General features: G+C 38.4%; 1 protein-coding gene across 40 annotated transcripts in view; it reads right to left on the bottom strand.

Moving 5' to 3' along the window:
• Positions 1 to 17,500, bottom strand: part of LOC136840690 (nucleolar protein dao-5-like) — a 1,019,029-nt gene that overhangs the window by 687,078 nt on the left and 314,451 nt on the right. The gene's annotated exons all lie outside the window — the stretch shown is intronic.

The raw sequence follows: 17,500 nt of genomic DNA, 5'->3' as shown, positions 1-17,500 counted from the left end.
TGGGAACAGAAAACGAAAAATGCAAAAAACAATTATCAGTCTGCGATAAATTTGATCTCATTAACTTCTAAAATATCTGTATTAACCAGTAAGTTTCTTATCGGTCTGCAATAAATTTTATCTCAGTAATTTCTAGAATATTTTTATTAATCACTAAGTTTCTTATCAGCCTGTAATAAATTTGATCTCAGTAACTTCTAAAATATTTTTATTAACCAGTGAGTTTCTTATCAGTCTGCAATAAATTTGATCCCAGTAACTTCTAGAATAGTTTTAATAACCAGTAAGTTTCTTATCAGTCTGCAATAAATTTGGTCTGAGTAACTTCTAAAATATCTGTATTAACCAAGTTTCTTATCAGACTGCAATAAATTTGATCTCAGTAACTTCTAAAATATTTTTACTGACCAGTAAGTTTCTTATCAGTCTGCACTAAATTTGATCCCAGTAACTTCTAGAATAGTTTTAATAACCAGTAAGTTTCTTATCAGTCTGCAATAAATTTGATCTCAGTAACTTCTGAAATATTTTTATTAACTAGGAAGTTTCTTATCAGTCCACAACATATTTTATCTCAGTAACGTCTAAATTATTTTTATTAACCAGTAACTTTTCCACTGTTGCTACATGAAGGCAATTCAGTTAATTTTTCTTTCTTCCTTTACTTTCTTTTTTTTTTATAAATAAGCCATACTCGCGATCTACAAACTGTTTACTGTCTACGACTGGCTGACGGGACTGACAATCTAGTGCCCTAATCAGGATCATGTCTGAAGCTGGCTGGGAAAAATTACTATTAAAATAGTTTAACCAGGCCACTGAGCTGACTATCAGCGGGGAACAAAAAAGTAAAGGAAAAACATTGGGACCTATTTCCAAAATTAACGAAAAAAAAATTGACTTCTTTAAAGGCTAATGATTACAGTCAACGCCAAGAGAGACAAGGTCTGTACCCAATTGGGTGGAGTCGCCTCCCACCTGGTGTAACTACGTAGGCGATGACGTATCTTAGAGGTATCTGCTCGTTACGGTAATTCACCTGCTGACGCAATAAGGAGGTAGACAAAGCTCCGCCTACATGGAGGATTTGGGGGGGGGGAGTGAGCAGACCTTCTCTTTCTCTTGGCCTTGATAATAGTAATCCAGGCAAAAGTGAGACGATAGCGAATACACAAGCTTAGCACTAGAAAAAAAGTAAATTACATATCCATTCATTCAGAAAATTTATGATTCTCAACAGAGACAAATTCTGTCCAATATAAGCAGCTTTGGCACTGTAGTATAGGCAGAGTCACTGATAGCAGAACTGCTTCTGATTCAATCCTGTCAAGAAGGAAAATACACGAAAAATAGCTGATAAGATCCACACCCTTTGTTATGTAACTCAACATACATACTGAAGTCAAAACATCAAGAATAGGAAGGAATAAGGAATAAATGAGACAGTCTGAGAAACAGAAAGTAGAGAAAAGATCAAAATATCTGAAAGCAGAATATCTGAGAAGCATTTTGCTTATAACCATTCTAAACTTAACTTGGAAAATTCTTCCCTTGCGGCAAACATACAGCTCACATGAAAAATAAAATTTAGGAATTGTGTTGTAACCAAATCACTATTAATAATATTAAATGAATGCTGGTGCAAGTGCAAGTGAAGAAAAATCTGGTTGGAAGAAAAATCTGGTTTGCATAATATGCATATGTGGGTGAGTATTTGTGAATGTTATAATAAGGGTGAAAAGTTCAATGTATGTGCAAAATGTGCTCACACGGGAGAGAGTAACTTTAAACACTAGACAGTGAAAGCCTTAAGTGTACAGACTATAGCAAAGTCCGTGGCTGAGTAAGGGTTCATATGGCAATTACAAATCGTAAGTGAACAACACAATGACGTAGTTACAACCAAAACAACGGAGCAGATGTTCCCATCAATCGCGCAAAATACAAACGAGGGATGGGAATATTGAGATGCCTGTACTTCCCATCAATATATAATGTAATGTACTGTAATATAACAATTAAAAAAAACAGGATAGAATAGAATATAGATGTTAGGCCAAAGGCCAAACGCTGTGACCTACGAGGTCATTCAGCGATGAAACTGAAATTGGCAATCGGGTCTGAAATGTGTAACAGGAGGAAAACCTCACAGTCGCCCTATGAAACAACCGTTAGGAGAGGATGGAAAGTAAGATGGAAGAAAGAGACTATGAAAGGAGGTACAGTAAAAGGAACGAAAGGGGTTGCAGCCAGGGCCTGAGGAAGGGACGCTGCAAAGAGCCGTAAGTAATGCCACTGACGGTACTATCCCCCTACGGAAACACTTTAAAAAAAAAAAAAAGGTATATACGAGAATAAATGTTGTTTCAAATGTAGCGTCTTGGTCTAAGACCACGGTGGGAAGGGTTTCAAGCAAGAGGTGCAATTAAATCAAAGGATGGATGGCTGCGCCCACCATCTGATTTCATTACGAAACATAATTGCACGCCCACTTCGTCTTGCACTTCCATTAATGAATCTACGGCAGCAGAAAGTAAATGTTATACCACAGACTTTCAGAATTCATTATGGTTAAGTTTCCCAATAGTTTGTTATATTAAAGTATATAAGTAAACAAAAATACAAATGCGTCGCTAAACAATTAACGTGTTTATATTAACGTGAGTGGCTTTGCCATTAATATAATGAACTTATTTCTTATCTTAGTGCAACAACAATCAGGTATCCTATATATATATATATATATATATATATATATATATATATATACATATGTGTGTGTGTGCGTGTGTGTGTAAATTTATGTATGCTTGTAGATGTATATATATAATATATGTATTATATATACACACATAAATTTATTTATATAAACTGGTTTGAATGGCACAGTCGGTCTGGGCACCGAACTGTCCTTAAGGATTGACGTAGAATTAAGACTGACGATCCTCCCTCTCTGCTCAAACAACTGGCGAGCAGATACGATCCGAAGTGAGCCCAAACATGTTGGCGAGCAGATACGATCCGAAGGGAGCCCAAACGTGTTGGCGAGCAGATGCGATCCGAAGAGAGACCAAACATGTTGGCGAGCAGATGCGATCCGAAGTGAGCCCAAACATGTTGGCGAGCAGATGCGATCCTCCTGAGCCCAATCATGTTGGCGAGCAGATACGATCCGAAGTGAGCCCAAACATGCTGGCGAGCAGATGCGATCCGAAGTGAGCCCAAACATGTTGGCGAGCAGATACGATCCGAAGTGAGCCCAAACATGTTGGCGAGCAGATGCGATCCGAAGTGAGCCCAAACATGTTGGCGAGCAGATGCGATCCGAAGTGAGCCCAAACATGTTGGCGAGCAGATGATATCCGAAGTGAGCCCAAACATGTTGGCGAGCAGATGCGATCCGAAGTGAGCCCAAACATGTTGGCGAGCAGATGCGATCCGAAGTGGGCCCAAACATGCTGGCGAGCAGATACGATCCGAAGTGAGCCCAAGCATGTTGCCGAGCAGATACGATCCGAAGTGAGCCCAAACATGTTGGCGAGCAGATACGATCCGAAGTGAGCCCAAGCATGTTGCCGAGCAGATACGATCCGAAGTGAGCCCAAACATGTTGCCGAGCAGATACGATCCGAAGTGAGCCCAAACATGTTGGCGAGCAGATACGATCCGAAGTGAGCCCAAACATGTTGGCGAGCAGATACGATCCGAAGTGAGCCCAAACATGCTGACGAGCAGATACGATCCGAAGTGAGCCCAAACATGTGAACGTGAAAATGAAGGTCTGAGGAGGGTTGGAATGGGGAGGGGGTCGAAGAGGAAGGAGGGGTTGGGAGAACAGTAAGAATGGGAGGAGGATGATAAAAGAAAAACGGTCAGCGATAACGAGGGAGAGGTTAGATGGCAGTAAAAGATTAGAATGTTGGTGACCTTTTTAACCATCTCGGCTGGTTGAAATAATTTGTGTCTGATGTTTAGATCATATATCCTTTTTCGGTTTTATGAAAAGAAAATTATTGTGCCGGCTTTGTCTGTCCGTCCGCACTTTTTTCTGTCCGCCCTCAAATCTTAAAAACAACTACCGAGGCTAGAGGGCTGCAAATTGGTATGTTGATCATCCACCCTCCAATCATCAAACATACCAAATTGCGGCCCTCTAGCCTAAGTAGATTTTATTTTATTTAAGGTTGAAGTTAACCATAATCGTGCGTCTGGCATGGGGAGCGTCTCATAAACCTTTATACTAAGACCACCGAAAAATAGATCTGTTTTCGGTGGCCTTGATTACATGATGTAAACTCGATTGGGCCGAAGAAACTTCGGCGCATTTTTTACTTGTTTTTGTTGCACTCTTCCTTGCACGTACCTCCATCCGGCTGTTTGGAAGGTACTGGAAACAGGGAGTTTGATCTGTGTTTTCTGAATTCAAACTTATGACAAATAAAATATTGGGGTAAATGGCTACTTAAGCCTTTCTTCTGCAGTTTCTGTCAAGTACTTAAATGTGACAAGAATTCCCCGTAGACTTCCACTTTGCCGTTTCATTAGAATGCTTACGGCATCGATGTCCATTGTATAAACCAAGGGTTCCCAACCTGTGGTACATGAACCCCCGTTGTACATTTGTACTCATCAGGGGCATTGGATCTGAGAGAACAGCCAGTACTGCTGAATACATGATGTAATCTGCATTGAGATTGCACAACGTCATGTCTTTTTTTTATTTATTTCCTCATTTTAGTAAACAAAGCTTTACTCTACACAAACAGATTTCATAATAAAATTATATCACAATATCAATTTCATTGATTTTCTTCTCCATCCCCAATTTTTAGGGATACACAGGACAATATAAAAATGCCCATTGATTTTCTTCTTCATCCTCAATTTCTAGGGATACACAGGAATCTACAAAAATGCCCATTGATTTTCTTCTTCATCCTCAATTTCTATGGATACACAGGAATCTACAAAAATGCCCATTGATTTTCTTCTTCATCCTCAATTTCTAGGGATACACAGGAATCTATAAAAATGCCCAAGGGGCACAGAAGAACAGCAAGGTTGGGAACCCCTGGTATAAACCAAAGATGGTCATAAAAGATTTAATTTCGTAACTGATTTGACAGAAAAGATGGCGTTACTTATGATACGCCCCCTTGGAAATTCTTCCATAAACTGGTAGCTTGTTATCAGACACCAAGTTCAATCGTTGAAAGTTCTTCAAGCTTTCCTTTCCAGTCTCTTGAAACTTCTGTCAAAAATATATCTTGAATTGTTGTCGGCCTTGAAACAAAATTATTTTGTTTTGACAGACTGGCTGCCATTTTGTAATACTGGCCTTGAGGACGCCTACAACTTCGGTTTTACTCTTCGTCACTGATTCAAGCATTGCGTTGTCTTCTCTTACCTGGATCATGCCTCCTCCTTGTGTTCATTCCTCTGGCACTGATCAAGGTGATATCTTTCGACCCACAGTATTTTGCAAGGTGATTATCTGGTCCACCGAACTTCCGAGTGTTTCTCCTGGGTGAGACTGCATTGCCTTCGCAGCTGCCATTTCTATCATTGGCCCACTTCTGTCTGACTCCTCTGTCCAGATGATGATGGGCAGTTAAAAATCAGCACAAGGAATTCACTGAAACTCCGTCTGAACTTTCGACTTTGTGTAGAAAACAACTTCCTGAATTTTTTTTTTTTTTTTTTTTGTGCCACAAACTAAACTTCTTGCGGTTCTAAAATCACCAGGCTGAAATCAGTTTCACCACTGGAACACTGAGAGCTTTTTAGAGCACTACCTACTTGTTGCGCTTGGCTTCATCTTGGGGACATGGCTGACAGTAATGTACGGTACGGTTGATACTTGTATGGTCCAGCATTTCTGTTAATGTACGGTACAATATTTTTCAGGCATGGATAATGGATGAATATACCGTATTTTCCGTCTTGTCAAATTCCTAGGAGTCCGTATGCTTTAGAAATTGATATTTCAGATGTAAGACAAGGAATATGCACAGATAAGCGCAATTTCGACGAAACTTTATATCACTGTTAACAAATTGTCCATTGCACGACAGGAAGGAAATGACCCCATTAGCCCATTAGGCTTCAACAAACTAATTTGCTAGAAAGTTCAATTTACCCTCAGCGGAACTAATGACCTCCAAGGCCGACCCTATCTTCTGTTGAAGCCTCGCATTTTCTCATTCAACTCCATTCGTCCTTAGTCTACTTTCTCATTCCATTTCAACTTCAAAGAAAAATCTGTACAAGAAGTTAGCGTAAATGGCTGACCTCTCTCACTGCTTGAAAAACCATCTCCCGAATAATAACGCCTATTTTACCTACTCTTGAAACGTCTTTATGTGGAAGTTTTATCATTAACAAAGTGATTTCATCACTTTCGACAATAAAACTACCAAACAGTCGTAATAAATTGTTGTCCTTAATATATATGCCAAACAGAAAACTGAGACACTCAACTTTTGGCAATATTCTATTCTACAAGCGCAAGAAAGGTACTGAAGTACACTAGTGTATTTTTACGCGTCTGTGCAGGTACGGGAGAAAATCGAGGGTACTCTACGGAATTACAGAACGACATTGCTCACAGGCAAGATCACGGAAAAAGGAACCACAGCACTGTACTTCCAGCCTCGACTGGGGATTCCTGATCGAAGTGCAATCACAGGTAGCTGTGTGCAGGCCAATCCGCACTGCTATCTCTTGAATGGTTAACTCCTGGTTTTCAGGGGAATTCACGCTACTATGTCTTGAATTGTTCCTCCAGGTTTGCAAGTCATTTTAGACCAGACTTTGAATCTTCCCTGGTGACGAAGTCAGTGATTTGATTCGTTATTTGTACGTTGATGTCCATAGGCGTCCTTTGCCTCTTAATCTTGCAAGTCAGAAATAAACGCAGGATCTCCTATTAGTTCTTGAGAGCAACATTTCTAAACGCTTCTCCTCTGGGATCAAGCTAGCTCCGGCAAATGTTCATTTAACATGATCTTTTCACGGCTGTTATGTTTTCGAATGGCCTGGTGGCTCAGGGGTATTTAACGAGGCAGCCAGACCTGAAATAACAAGTTCCGTCTGCTGACGGTGCAACTACCTTTCCTACCTCTATTTTCCTTAGTGTTTCCATTTACTCTCTCTCTCTCTCTCTCTCTCTCTCTCTCTCTCTCTCTCTCTCTCTCTCTCTCTCTCTTCACGTTCTCTTTTCTCCATCTTCTCGATTTGTCGACGATCCGTCTCCATCTACTAGAATCTACCTGCTTACGTTGTTACGCAGCTTGCCTCTGTGGGTTCTCTGCTTTCCTTTACTGCTGATCTATTTTTGCTCTCTGCTTGTGACTGCTGCATTTTCTGCTGCACGAGTCTGACGAAGTCTGCTACTTCTGCCACGACAGTCGGCTGATGCTATGTATGAACGTAATCGTGGTTACTGGTTCGTCTGAACGTGAGCGTCGCGAGAACGTAATTGTGCTCCACAGGTACGTTAAAAAAGCTTATTCAGCCACATTATATGTCCCTTTTATCCTTACTTACTTCGACGTTTGATATTCCCGGAGGGGGGGGAGACATAATAATAATAATAGTTTCAAAGCGAAATATGATTCATTAACTCAGGCATTTACTTACGGGCGCAAAGACGAAGTTGTGAACATTTACATAAGTGTGTGAGAAATACATACACACCAGATTAATAAAACAATTTGAAAAAATTCTTTATTACACGGTATCCCACTGATAAGATTAAGATTGTAAGCTGCCCCGAAAGAGTTATTTAGATTCATAATGAAACACCAGGCTAATAGTTCATCTTAAATAATGTTTAGGATGGCTATTATTTTTAATTGGGACCTGTCACTGAGGCCCATGCATCAGTTATCTTAAGCATTCATTTCTCTTGTTAAGGGCTCAGCTTTCTAATAAGCATTAACCATCGTTTTTAAGTTTCTGAGCAGTAATATACTCGTATACATGATTTAAAGCAGTACTGAATGGCAGTATATTAAATTTTCGATTTCAAGCTATTATTATTATTATTATTATTATTATTATTATTATTATTATTATTATTATTATTATTATTATTATTATTATTATTATTCAGAACAAGCCCACCAAAGGGGCATATGAACAAGCCCACAAAGCTTCGAAAGAATATGGAGTTCAACTGAAACAAGTTACAGAAGGTAAAAGGAAATACCAAAAAGAAGAGATCAGTTAACAGAAAAAAATACATTAACAAATCAATAAATAAATTGATAAAAATATAAGTATATTATAAAATACAAGGAAAACAGCTTTAGGGTAGTAATGCACTGCATCTTCGCTTGAACTTCTGAGGTTCCAATTGCACGGACCTGAGAGAAAATCATTTGGTTTCCTGGACCTTCGATCTGTTATCCAAACTGTTGAGAATTTTGTTTAAAAAAGGGTAAGTAGTAGAGGGAACACCCCGTGGTTACATTGCAAGTATAATTAAATACTGGAGAATCGCCTGAAGATTTACACAAATCTATTTGACAAAGACCTCTTTTAGATTAGCATACTGTGGAACAGAATCTCAGAGGAAGTCGTGCAGTTGGAACTTCAGAGGTTCAAGCAAAGATGCAATGCAATACTACCCTAATACAATTCAACCTGTATTTTAATATTTTAATTAATTTTTTACTTATTTATTCATTTGTTAATTTATCTGGTTTTCTAATAACTTTCTGTATTCCCCATTACCTTCTGTTACTTCTTTCGATTGAATACCTTAATATTCTTTGGAAGCTTGAATTTCAAGTCATTGGCCCTGAGGGCTTGTTTCACATGAATAGGGTTCTTCATCTTCTGAATAATAATAATAATAATAATAATAATAATAATAATAATAATAATAATAATAATAATAATAATAGTGATTTAATTCCAAGCATCTATCAGCCTCTATCATTTCAATGTGGTTTTCATTTCTCATCATGATGCTGACTCTCACTGAGTGAGAAAATTAAACCTATGTCTACCAATTTGAAAATATTACATACTAGGAACTATCAAAAATTCAAAATGACATTTCCAACTTTTTAAACGCTCCTGGTTAACAAATACAAGAAGTTCTATATAATCCCATTTTTCAAAAGACAGCTAAAGGACGTACTAAAACTAACTGAAAAAGCAGTGTTCATGAGATATAACACGTATTCAAAAACCAACAACACAATATAGTTTCTTAATCTATTAGAACATGCTGAAATATACCGTCAGAATTGACTGATTGATTGGTTTGTGGTTATTAAAACTTTCGTCATGACATCTAGGTTATTGACACCGTAATAAACTTTGAAACTTAAAGGAGTTTCATATAAGAAATACCTAATGTATGTATGTATGTATGTATGTATGTATGTATGTATGTATGTATGTATGTATATACATATATATAATATATATACATACCGTATATATAATATATATATACACACACGACTCACCTCGCTGTGATTATGCTTCTTACTTCTTGCACTTGGATCCAAGGCTTTGCAGTGACAAGTGTATCCAAAAAGTCCGAAGAATTTGTTACACACACACACACACACAACATACACACATATAAATATATATATATACATATATATATACATATGTATATAATATACACACATGTATATGTATACACAAATGTTCTATGTACCTGATCATAACAAAGCGAAGCTCGGACACTGATAACTAATCGAAAGGACCCGCTTACTCAAAGTCTATTAAATTACATAACTGCTGTATCCGATAATGATGAAGTACAGCCTTCAAATGGCGCACCGGTTGTTTCAGTCATTTGGATTCCTGTAATCGAAAACGAAGCAAAAACCTCGATCTAAAGCCGATTAGTGAGCGATTTACCCACTGGGATTATGAGACCCAGTTCTAGGAAATCCAGTACCTCGTTAATTAGCTGACCCCGTTACACAAGTCCACTACACAAGTTAGTGACTATTGGGAACATTGACGAAACAAATCCACAGTTTTGTATGTGTTCATATATTTAAAGATAAAACTGTACAGATAGCTTTCGGGAATCTGTGCGGTTCCCCTTTTCAATGAATATATGTGAATATATACAGAACTGTGGATTTGTTTCTCCTTTTTCAAGACTCACAATTTCAAGACTCACAATACTATGAGTATTTTATATATATTGGGAACATTATTATACTGCATGACTCACAGTACCTAATAGCAGTCTATCATGACGCCATTACCCGTAATCTTCACCTTAGCAACACCTAAAAATACACAAGGTACTAGTGTTAGGAATTAGAGCTGGAATGTTAAATTTAGGCCAAAGGCCAAGCGCTGAGACCCGTGAGGTCATTCAGCTTAGAGAAGGAAACTGGGAGAAATGAGATTTGGAAGGTGTTACAGGAGGAAAACCTCGCATTTGCACTAGGAGAGGTTTGGAAAGTAAGATGGAATGTGAACGGAGGTATAGCAAAAGGAATGAAGCAGGTTGCAGCTAGGGGCCGAAGGGATGCTGCAAAAATATCAATGGCTCGCTGGGGAACTGAATCGATTTTAACAGTGACCATCCGAGTCAAGACCTGGATTCGTTATGTTCTTTACCGTTTAATCGAATGTTCTTGTAAAAGATACGAATTGAAAGAAAACGGCAGCTTCCCATTTTTTGTGAAATGAATCGAAAGAAAACGGCAGCCTCCCATTTTTTGTGAAATGAATCGAAAGAAAACGGCAGTCTCCCGTTTTTTGTGAAATTAATCGAAAGAAAAAGGCAGTCTCCCGTTTTTTGTTAAATGAATCGAAAGAAAACGGCAGTCTCCCGTTTTCTGTGAAATGAATTGAAAGAAAACGGCAGCCTCCACAGAAAAATACCCCTGTATTGTTAACATCCTGTATCTATTTCCAGACACTGTTTCTTCACTTACATTTTTTACAATTACTTCAATTGTTTTAATTTTCTCACATTCTTTTCATCAAGTTCAGCATCTTTCAATTCATTTCACGAATTTTCATCCCATGAGAAGAGTAACCTAACCCAAAACGACTTGTTGACAACTTTTTAGTTGTCAACATGTCGTTGACCTTTGGCGTATACACACACGTATACGAGTGTATGTATATGTGTGTGTATATATATATATATATATATATATATATATATATATATATATATAACTAATCAACATATGGCAATCATGTTTCCACACGTATAGATCCCTGACTTACCTCAGGGTCGAACCCTGGTCTGTCAAATGAAAGACCAGGGCACTACCAACTGACCCACAGAAACAACTTTCTGCGGGTCAGTTGGTAGCACCCTGGCCTTTCAACTGAGTGAACGGGGTTCGACCCCGATGTGAACCAGAATTATATATGTATTTTATATATAACATATATACACATATATATAGACTGTGTGTTTGTGAGATATATATACAGGTATATATATATATATATATATATATATATATATATATATATAATGTATAATTTGTAAAAATAAAAGGCACATCCCGCCTTACAGAAAAGCCATAGCGATACCAGTGGCACAATTTTGGTTAAAATCGTACAGAACCTTTCTCCTTCTCCTCCTCTCTCTCTCCTCTCTCTCTCTTCACTGAGCCGTTGAAGAACAAGAGGGAAGGCAGCCCTAACAAATGTGCCTCCTCAACAGCTGTTACCTTTCACATCAGCTTTTGGTATCGCCTGGGATGCCATTCACAGATGCTATTATTTCCGCCCGGATTTTGTAGCTTGTGATCAGTTCTCTCTCTCTCTCTCTCTCTCCCCTCTCTCTCTCTCTCTCCTCTCTCTCTCTCTCTCTCTTATCCTTAAAATCTCAAGGTCGCTCTACCAGTCTTTGGTTTAATTCTCTCTCTCTCTCTCTCTCTCTCTCTCTCTCTCTCTCTCTCTCTATAAATCTTAAAAATCTCCAGATCCCTTGCAGTCTTTGCTTTAAATTTCTCTCTCTCTCTCTCTCTCTCTCATTCTTAAAATCTCCAGATCCTTTACAATCTTTGCTTTAAATTTCTCTCTCTTTCTCTCTAATTCTTAAAATCTCTAGATCCTTACAGTCTTTGCTTTAAATTTTCTCTCTCTCTAAATCTCATGGTAAGGAACCTGATATTTTAAAATCTCTAGATCCCTTACAGTCTTTGCTTTAAATTTCTCTCTCTCTCTCTCTCTCTCTCTCTCTCTCTCTCTCTCTCTCTCTCTCTCTCTCTCTCTTAGTCTTAAAATCTCAAGGTAAGGAACGTTGATATTTTAAGGCTCTAGATCCCTAAGTCTTTGCTTTAATCTTCTTTCTCTCTCTCTCTCTCAAATTCAAAATCTCTCTCTCTCTCTCTCTCTCTCTCTCTCTCTCTCTCTCTCTCTCTCTCTCTCTCTCAAGGTCTCTAAGAGTCTTTGGTTTAAATCTCTCTCTCTCTCTCTCTCTCTCTCTCTCTCTCTCTCTCTCTCTCTCTCTCTCTCTCTCTCTAAATTCTGGGAGCCAATTTGCTTAGTACCCTACAAACATTAAAGAAAATTACTCAGCCAATCGGAAGATGCAGGGTTAACGTGAAAAGCTTCGACAAATATCTAAGACATAACTTACAATTCTAATTAATAATGTTAGACTGACACATAGGGACATTCGTATGATAAGCAAAATAAAAATAGCTTTAAAAATGTATTGGCATCTCATAACCACTAACATTCAATGGGTACTGAACAGTAATTTAAAATTTAAAATGCATACTTATGAAAACGAAATAAAATATACACAGATCGTGGGACGAAATGAAACAAGATACATTTACTATAAACAAAAGACTTTCTCATGAAACAAAGCCTTATGACGTGATGGGACTCTTCCTTGAAAAATGGCCACTTTCTTCAAGGCGAGCTTGATGGGAAGCAACTAATGTCTTTCCTCTGGGAGAAAGTCTGCGACGCATTTTTGGAAAGCAACGTCATCTGTCAACATCTTTACAGTTACCGTTAGTCATACCTTAACCAAACTCCTTCCAAGATAGTTAAAAATAGGTTTGTTGTCAACTGATTTATGGCAAACCTCAGGACATCTCTTGTTAGTGTGTTCGATAATTATAAAACAGCTTCCTTCCCCGCAGAAATTGTGAAAACAGTTTTTGTTATTATTGGTATATAGAAAAATTGAGGATATATCGCCTTGGTGTATTGTGAAATAAGAAAACAATACATTATTTGTGTCTGACGAATTACAGAACCTCTACAATATTCAAATAACCAACCGCCATGAAATTCCTCCCCGTTCATGTGAAAATATTAATAGTTAAGATATGTAAATATGAATGAAATTTTATTACGAGATGGACAGAGAAGTAATGCTACATATTAGTGATACATAATATGTTTTTCAACTTGCTCTGTCACCTTACATATGCAAAGCAAAAGAACAAAAATTAAGCTCCCTGTCACCTTACATATGGAAGGCAAAAAAAAAAAAATTAAAACTCACGCAAAAACAAATATGTGAAAGGGGAATCAGATATAAAATAAAAGTTTTTAACTAATAATTTTAAGATCCTAAAAACCCAAATTAAAAACAAAATGACGCAAACACACGCAACAAAAATCATGAAAAAGAAATTGGGATAAAAACTAAATTATTTTATATGTGGAACATTCTTTTATTTTTGCTGACACGTCCCTTCCCGCTTTTTAACTTTAATATCGCATTATTTTTCTACCAAACAACCTGTGTCCCTTACCACGGGGACGTAGAGAGAGAGAGAGAGAGAGAGAGAGAGAGAGAGAGAGAGAGAGAGAGAGAGAGAGAGAGAGAGATCACTACCATATCCATTCTTCAATTTCTGAATAAAAGATGAGCCTCTTCCAAATAAGACTTCAACAGCATTAGAGGTAACTTATGGCAATCATACTTTCAGACCACAGAGAGAGAGAGAGAGAGAGAGAGAGAGAGACACTACCATATTCATTCTTTAACTGCTGAATTAGGAATGAGTAAAAAGGACTTCTACAGCAATAGCTTTAAGTTATGCCAATCATAATTTTAGCGAGAGAGAGAGAGAGAATAACATCCACTACCATATTCATTCTTTAACTGTTGAATCAGGAATGAGTCAAAAAGATTTCGACAGCAACAGCGGTAACTTATGCCAGTCATAATTTCAGCGAGAGAGAGAGAGAGAGAGAGAGAGAGAGAGAGAGAGAGAGAGAGAGAGAGAAAGTAACAGTCACTACCATATTCATTCTTTAACTGCTGAATCAGGAATGAGGAAAGACTTCAACAGCAATATCGGTAACTTATGCCAATCATAATTTCAGCGAGAGAGAGAGAGAGAGAGAGAGAGAGAGAGAGAGAGAGAGAGAGAGAGAGAAACATCACTACCATGCCCATCCTTTCAGCTCTTGAATTATGGGTGAGACTTCCGCAGAAGACTTCAACATCAGTAGCAATTCTTACGCCAAGTATAATTTCTCTCATGCCAATTACAATTCCAGGCCACGAGAAATCCTTAACCTTGAACCCCACTGGGTTTTCCTCAAGCACCCCAGCCACCTTTCTGAAGTTACAAATGACCCGAGTCACAAAATGGCAGACATAATAACAGCCTCTTTATCGAGTCACTCGGGTCTTTTCACCGTTGAAGCACTTTGTCAGGATGAAGGGTCGGTGGACGGCCCTCATGAAACGAATTACGGGGCCATTACCTCATCGTTACGTTACACGAACTGCCTTTCCGCGGGGAGCTGATCATGCGGTATTAAATTTTTTTTACCGAGTGGGACCTATCTGGGACCTGTCTGGGACCTGTCAGGGACCTGTCTATGACCTGTCTGGGATTTGTCTATGACCCGCCTCGGCCCTGTACAAGACCTGTCACGTCTCGGCCCTGTCTAAGTTCCTCGTTGGGAGAGTCGGTAGAGTTGTGGGCTAGCACTCGCTAGGCCCGAGTTCGAGTCTCCGGCCGGCTAATGAAGAATTAGAGGAATTTATTTCTGGTGATAGAAATTCATTTCTCGGTATAATGTGGTTCAGATTCCACAATAAGCTGTAGGTCCCGTTGCTAAGTAACCAATTGGTTCTTAGCCACGTCAAATAACTCTAATCCTTCGGGCCAGCCCTAGGAGAGCTGTTAATCAGCTCAGTGGTCTGGTAAAACTTCGGCCCTATCTAAAACCTGTCTCAGACCTGTCTCGGCCCTGTCTAGAACTTGTCTAGGACCCGCCTCGGCCGAACTGTCTCAGACCTGTCTCGGCCCTGTCTAGAACCTGTCTTGGACCTGTCCCGGCCCTGTCCAAGACCTGTCTCAGAACTGTCTAAGACCTGTCTCGTTCTCATAGGCACCATTCTTCGGGGTTTGCTCTTACAATAATTTTTCAATAAGTTTCAATGGTTGTAAGGAATTGAAATACAGAACTGAGGCCAAACGCCAAGCGCTGCAACCTAAGAGGTCATTCAGCGCTGAAAAGGAAACTGACAGTAAGAAGGTCTGAAAGGTGTTACAGGATGCACTGTGAAACAGTTGTTAGAGAGGCTGGAAAGTCAGATGGAAAAGAATATGGACGGAGGTACAGTAAAAGGAATGAAACAGGTTGCAGCCAGGGGCTGATGGGAAGCTGCAAAGAACCTTAAGTATTGTCTACAGTGCACTGTGAGAAGTGCACTGACGGTATTCCCCTCTACAGCTGCACAAGGTAACGTACATACTGCCAGTTAATTTAACAAAATATATTCAAAGAACCAAGTGTTCTGGTAAAAGGAATCTTTTAAAAATTACAGGAAAACATTAAGACTTTTCTTTGTAATACACTTTAATTTAATACCGACCTCATCTCTCTTCATTTAATTTCTCCAGCAAGGCAATCCCTGCTACATTAACATTACCATAAAGTTACCTATTCTTGAGACAGACTTGAATATTCCTTACAAAGAAGAAAAAAGTAAAAAATGCGCCGAAGAATCTTCGGCGCAATCGAGTTTTCTGTGCATCGCATAATCAAGGACACCGAAAATAGATCTATCTTTCGGTGGTCTCAGTATAATGCTGTATGAGCCGCGGCCCATGAAACTTTAACCACGGCCCCATTGGTGGCCTGGCCTATATCGTTCCCAGAAGCACGATTATGGCTAACTTTAACCTTAAATAAAATAACAACTACTTAGTCTAGAGGGCTGCAGTTTGGTATGACTGATGACTGGAGGGTGGATGACCAACATACCAATTTGCAGCCCTCTGAACCTCAGCAGTTTTTAAGATCTGAGGGCGGACAGAAAAAGTGCGGACGGACAGACAAAGCCGGCGCAATAGTTTTCTTTTAGAGCGCGGTATGGTTAAACTAACTGATGCTACACGCAAAGCATCCATTGTCCGTGGCACCTCCGTGTAACGAAGCTAATTTCGGAGAAACGTATCGCCCTGAAAAATCTACCCCGAATTTAATTAAGTTCTGGGCCCAGAAACGTTTGCGGAAACTGTTGCTTGAGTTCTTCCTCTCCCGTCTGCTATAATATATCCTTTCTGTTCGAGTGAATGAGCAGAGTTGGGAGTCTCTCTCCCTTTCTTGTATTTATTTTTTTTTTTTTCTTTATGTTATTCAGATTCATATCGGCATAGTCACGTTTTGCAGCAACTGGGTTTGTTCTACATAAATAGGGGGTTTTATAATAATAATAATAATAATAATAATAATAATAATAATAATAATAATAATAATAATAATAATAATAATAACTTGCTCCACCTGAATAGTGGTTTTATAATAATAATAATAATAATAATAATAATAATAATAATAATAATAATAATAATAAAGATATATATATATGATCGTTCAAATATGCATGAAAATCTTTGCAAACGAAAGCTCATGACTTAAGGGATGGAATATAAAATTTAGGCCAAATGCCAAGCGCGGGGACCATGAGGTCATTCAGCGCTGAAAATGGAATTGAGAGCAAAAAGGTTTGAAAGGTGTAACAGGAGGAAAGCCTCGCAGCCGCACTATGAAACAGCTGTTAGGACAGTGTGGAAAAGTATGATGGAAGAAAGATAATATGAATGGAAGTACAGTAAAAATGAATGAAAGGGGTTGCAGCTTGGGGCCGAAGGGACGCTGCAATAAACTTGAAAGTATATATTGTCTGCAGTGCACCGCGCGAGGTGCACTGAAGGCACTATTCCCCTCGGAGGATAATGACATAGGTTCTTGGGTCTCGTTTATAAGAATTCCATACAATGGTCCTCCAGTCCCTGGCACTCTAGATGCCATGATTTCTTTATAAACTGCCAAATGTTTCTTTATATACCACTAAATATTTCTATATATACTACTAAATATTTCTATATATACTACTAAATATTTCTATATACTCCTAAATATTTCTATAAATACTAATAAATATTTCTATATATACTAATAAATATTTCTATATATACTACAAAATATTTCTATATGTACTCCTAAATATTTCTATATATACTACTAAATAATTCTATATACTACT

This window comes from Macrobrachium rosenbergii, chromosome 8, assembly GCF_040412425.1.
Source record: "Macrobrachium rosenbergii isolate ZJJX-2024 chromosome 8, ASM4041242v1, whole genome shotgun sequence".
NCBI lineage: Eukaryota > Metazoa > Arthropoda > Malacostraca > Decapoda > Palaemonidae > Macrobrachium > Macrobrachium rosenbergii.
This window is presented reverse-complemented; position numbering and strand designations above follow the sequence as displayed.